Source organism: Apodemus sylvaticus, chromosome 3 (genome assembly GCF_947179515.1).
Source record: "Apodemus sylvaticus chromosome 3, mApoSyl1.1, whole genome shotgun sequence".
NCBI lineage: Eukaryota > Metazoa > Chordata > Mammalia > Rodentia > Muridae > Apodemus > Apodemus sylvaticus.
This window is the reverse complement of record NC_067474.1, coordinates 139,900,742-139,905,741: the sequence shown is the minus strand read 5'-3', so window position 1 is coordinate 139,905,741 and position 5,000 is coordinate 139,900,742. Positions and strand designations below refer to the sequence as shown.

Below are 5,000 nucleotides of genomic sequence, written 5' to 3'. Positions count from 1 at the left end.
TTATTAAACTCTCTAGGACTTTGTCTGGACAAGAGTGTGACTGGCTTGATACTGGGTGGAGCTTGGGAAGGAGCTTGGTTGGTAGAATGAGGGCTTGGGAAGCCCCAGGTTTGATCCTCTCTACCGCAGACACGATGCATGGTAATTAATAGACGCCTATAAGCTCAGCGCTTGAGTTCATCCTCTGCTACACAGTACATCTGAGACCAGCCCGGGCTAAGTAAGTCTAAGCCACGTGGTGGAGGTGCACATCTTTAGTCCTAGCACTTGGAAGGTAGAGGCAGGCAGATCTCTGCGTTCAAAGCCAGCCTGCTCAACACAGCAAGTACCAGGACAGCCAAGACTACACAGAGAAACGCAAAAACAACAATGACCTCCCTCCAAAAGAAGGATAACTTGTCTAAAAATAAATGGGCAGTAGTATATTTTAATTAATTAATTAATTAATTAATTAATCATGGCATTTTGAGACAAGGTGTCTCTGTGTAATCCTGACTATCTTGGAATTCTCTCTATAGACCAGGTTGACCTCAAACTTAGAGATGGGCCTCCTCTGCCTCCTGAGTGCTGCAACCAGAGGTGTTTGAGGAACTGTTTTTAAAAACTGAAGTCCTGGGCTGGAGAGATGGCTTAGCAGTTAAGAGCACTGATTGCTCTTCCAGAGGTTCTGAGTTCAATTCCCAACAACCACATGGTGGCTCACAACCATCTGTAATAGGGTCTGGTGCCCTCTTCTGGTGTGTCTGAAGAGAGCAATGGTGGTGTACTCATATGCATAAAACAAACAAACAAACAAATAAACTGAAGTCTCTCCAGGCAGCCTAGACTACAGTCAAACTTTAAATCTACTCATGTCTACCTAAATACTAGGGTTACAAACTTGTGCCATCATGCCTGGTAACTCTGGCACCTCAGACAGATTAGCACACACGACATCTCATGACGAGCTCATTTCACTTTGAACACATATGTGAGCATACATATGCTCACATACATATGTTCACATATGCTCATGCTTTGTCCTATGGTAGCTTATATTGGGATGTCCTTCCTGTGTAAGTCCTTCAGTCTGAGGTAACCTCTTGTCTACCCTTTCCTCTGAGGACAAGAGTGCTTGCTGGTGTGAATGTGAGTACCCAAGTGTGCTTGAGTCCTTGGTTTTCAGGTCTTTGGGGCTTACGTTCAAAAGAGGAACCACTGGATCACACGGCCAATCTATTTTTAACGGATTGAGGAACTGCCCTCCTACTTTTGCATAGCAGCTGGGCCACCTTGCCCTCCTGCCCTGGCAATGGGCAGGGGTACCAACTTTTCACATCCTTGTAAACACACATTTTATACTGATAGCTACCCCAGTAGGTGTGAAGAAGCAACTCACTGTGTGGTGTTTTGTTTTGTTTGACTGTGGTTTTTATTCGCATTTGGTAAAGTTCAGCATCTATTCCTGTACATGTGAGTCGTATGCTTTTTTTTTTAGAGAAGTGTCAGATCCTTTACCCACTTTTAAATTAAGTCTTGTAGCTGGGCATGGAGGCACATACTTTTCATCCCAACACTGTGAGGCAGAGGCAGGAGGATCATTGTAAGTTCAAGGCTAGCCTGATCTACATAATGAGTTCCGGTTAGGCAAGGATATATTGTGAGACCTGTCTTAAAACGTTATTTATTAAGCTAGGAAGGCATGGCACACCTTTAGTCGAAGCAGAGGCAGGGTCAGGCAGATGTATGTGAGTTCAAGGCCAGCCTGGTCTACAAAGTGAGTTTCATGACAGCCAAAGCTACATGTTGAAACCTTGTCCCTAAAAACAAACAAACAAACAAACAAATTAACAATATTCATTACTCTGTGTGCCTGTGTGCTGTACACTTATAAGAATTCACATCAGGCTGGGCGGTGGTGGCGCACGCCTGTAATCCCAGCACTCTGGGAGGCAGAAGCAGGCAGATTTCTGAGTTCGAGGCCAGCCTGGTCTCCGGAGTGAGTTCCAGGACAGCCAGGGCTATACAGAGAAACCCTGTCTCAAAAAAAACCAAATCCAAAAAAACAAAACAAAAAAGAATTCACATCAGCCGAGACACATTCATGGAGACAGCTTTGTGAGAAATTTCACTCTCCTCCTCTCTACCTGGTTCTGAGGATCACGGGCTTACTCAGCAAACATTTGTATCTGCTGAGCTGACTCTCCAGCCCACAGATAGAATCGTCTTGTCATCTTTGTGCTTGTGGTTGCCCAATAAGAACCTCTACACCTGCCAGGTGTGGTGGTTCACACCTCCAGTCCCAGCAGTCAGGAGGCAGAGGCAGGTGAATCTCTGGGAGTTCAAAGCCAGCCTGGTCTCAAAGTAAGTTTCAGGCCTGTCAGGGCTACACAGTGAGACTCTCAACTGCCTCTCCCTCAAAAACAAACAAACAAACCCAGTTCATCCTTCTTCCCTACAGTTAGCTATTGGCTCCTCTCTACGGGTGGGACATCTTGACTCGAATGTTTTTTTGTTTTGTTTTTTATGAGTACACTGTAGCTGTCTTCAGACACCCCAGAAGAGGGCATCAGATCCCATTACAGATGGTAGTGAGCCACCATGTGGTTTCTGGGAATTGAACTCAGGATCTTCGGAAGAGCAGTCAGTGCTCTTAACCACTGAGCCATCTCTCCAGCCCGACTTGAATGTCTTAAGACAGTGTTTCTCTGTGTAGCCCTGGCTGTTCTGGAACTCACTCTGTAGACCAAGCTGGCCTTGAACTCAGGGATCCATCTCTACCTCCTGACTGCTGGGATTAAAGGCAGACCCGAATGTCTTTGAAGCACTTAGTAAATCTGAACTTAAGTAGTCCCTTCCAGAGGACAGGACCAGAAGCCACTAGCCCTCCAAAGCCAGACTCTGGGAGGATCACCCTCATTCCTGTCTCAGCTCATCTCTCACTCTGTCCCCAGGGTCTTCACCTTACCAGAGGCTGTCGTCATTTCTACCGCCCTAGAAAGAGCACCAAGCCTTCTCCAATCGTCTCTGCGCTGCATCCACAGGATGCCTGGGTGCCTCTCCTGAGGTCCCTTCCTGTCCCCTCACTGCTCTCAGACACTCAGTCAGGCTCCAGGACCATTGGAGAAGCTTCCGGAGGACTTCTCACCTGTGGCTCTCATAGTCTCCCCTGGTGTGTTTCTACCATGTTGGACTCAAGATCTCTGTACAGGGACTGGGCTGATAGCTCAACGGGCAGAGTGTTTGATGGGGCAGCAGAGCACCCATCAAAAACCCTATTGTTGGCCGGGCGGTGGTGGCGCACACCTTTAATCCCAGCACTCTGGGAGGCAGAGGCAATCGGATTTCTGAGTTCGAGGCCAGCCTGGTCTACAGAGTGAGCTCCAGGACAGCCGGGTCTTTACAGAGAAACCCTGTCTTGAAAAAACCAAAACCAAAACCAACAAAACAAAGCAAAACAAAAAAAAAAACCCTATTGTTCTTACGGTAAGACATACAAGGTCTGACTGCCACATGTGCTAGGCACACACACACACACACACACACCTCACAAGCTCATGAAGACTCCTTCCCAAGTCTCCAAGTCTCAGAGCCTTTGACAATCCGCCCCTGTATCGGGGACACTACGTGGTCCCCAGTAGTTGAAGCCTTAACTCACCTTCTTCACCCAGGGCTCTGGATCACCCCAGGACAAGCACCTCCTTGTCGCTGTTTGCCCAGCAAGGCTCTTCAGCCAGAATGTGACTCATAGCGGCAGAAATGCTCCAGTCTGGCAATCCACAGCGTCCTTCCCAGCCCAGGGCTGGCACGCACGCGGGGCTGGCACGCAGGAGGCTCTGTGCAATAAAGGACAGGCGAGAAACATGAGCAGGACAGCAGAAGCCAGAAGAGGCTGCAGCGCCCGGGAGACTTAGAGGCTTTTCTCGCTGTGCCCTGTGAAAGGGGAAGATGTTGTCCCGTTTGCTAGAAGCGAGGCAGGGGTCATGCGCTGTGTCCTGTTAAGTCGGGAAGCTTGCTTTCTCTCCCTCATGATTAAGAAACTATTGCTGCAGAAAACTGACTGTGGGTCAGGAGAGATGGAAGCCATTGTGGAAGGGAGGTGGCCGCACTGGAGATGGGGAGATAGGGATGGAACTGGCGCAAGAAAGTTTCCAAGTTCTACCCCTAGAACCATTGATCCCAAACTGCTCTAATGCTGGTTCTGACCTACAAAGTTAAACTAACATGGTTTAGGGAGACCGCTCAGCAGGTCGAAGCTCTAGCCTCGGACACCACCACATCGCCCCCCACCAGAGTTTGATCCTCAGAACCCACATAAAAAGCTGAGTGTCTGGCTGGTGATGGCGCACTCCTTTAATCCCAGCACTCGGGAGGCAGAGGCAGGCAGTTCAAGGCCAGCCTGGTCTACAGAGTGAGTTCCAGGACAGACAGAGCTACACAGAGAAATCCTGTCTCACAAAACAAACAAAGAAACAAACAAACTAAAACCCCACAACCAAACAATAAAAATGCAAATGTAGTTGCAAGTGTCTATAAATTTCAGAACCCCAAAGGCAAGACTGGAGGTAGAGACAGAATTTTCCAGAGGCCTTCAGGCCAGCTGTCTGGAATTCAGATCACAGTAGCAGAAATGGAAGAAGCCCTAGCTTAACAATATGGAAGACTGAGACCTAACCTTTATCCTGTACTCTGTAGTGCACCTGCACTTTATCACACATAATAAATTTTTATTCACTGCTTAAATATAATTTTTTTTTGAGATAGGTTCTATTGTATATTCATGGCTGGCCTAACTCACTGAGATCCACTTACCTTTGCCTCACAAGTGCTGGGATTAAAGCCGTGTGCTGCCACACTGGGTACAAATAAATATCTTTTTTAAGTAGAAATATGGCCAATGAGAAGGCTCAGCCGATAAAGATGAGCTGTGAAGCCCAGCGATCTGAGTTCTATCCCTGGGACCACAGAAGATGAAAGCAGAGCTTCAACTCCATAAGTCGGCCTCTGACCTCCACATGCAT

The 5,000-nt window shown here is 47.7% G+C and overlaps 1 long non-coding RNA gene across 1 annotated transcript in view; it reads right to left on the bottom strand.

The window, feature by feature from the left end:
- LOC127681276 (uncharacterized) overlaps window positions 1–3,921 on the bottom strand; it is a 13,864-nt gene extending 9,943 nt beyond the window's left edge. The window contains exon 1 of the long non-coding RNA XR_007977100.1: window positions 3,638–3,921. This is a non-coding gene — a long non-coding RNA (uncharacterized LOC127681276). The remainder of the gene's footprint in view (window positions 1–3,637) is intronic.
- Window positions 3,922–5,000: the final 1,079 nt, after the last annotated feature.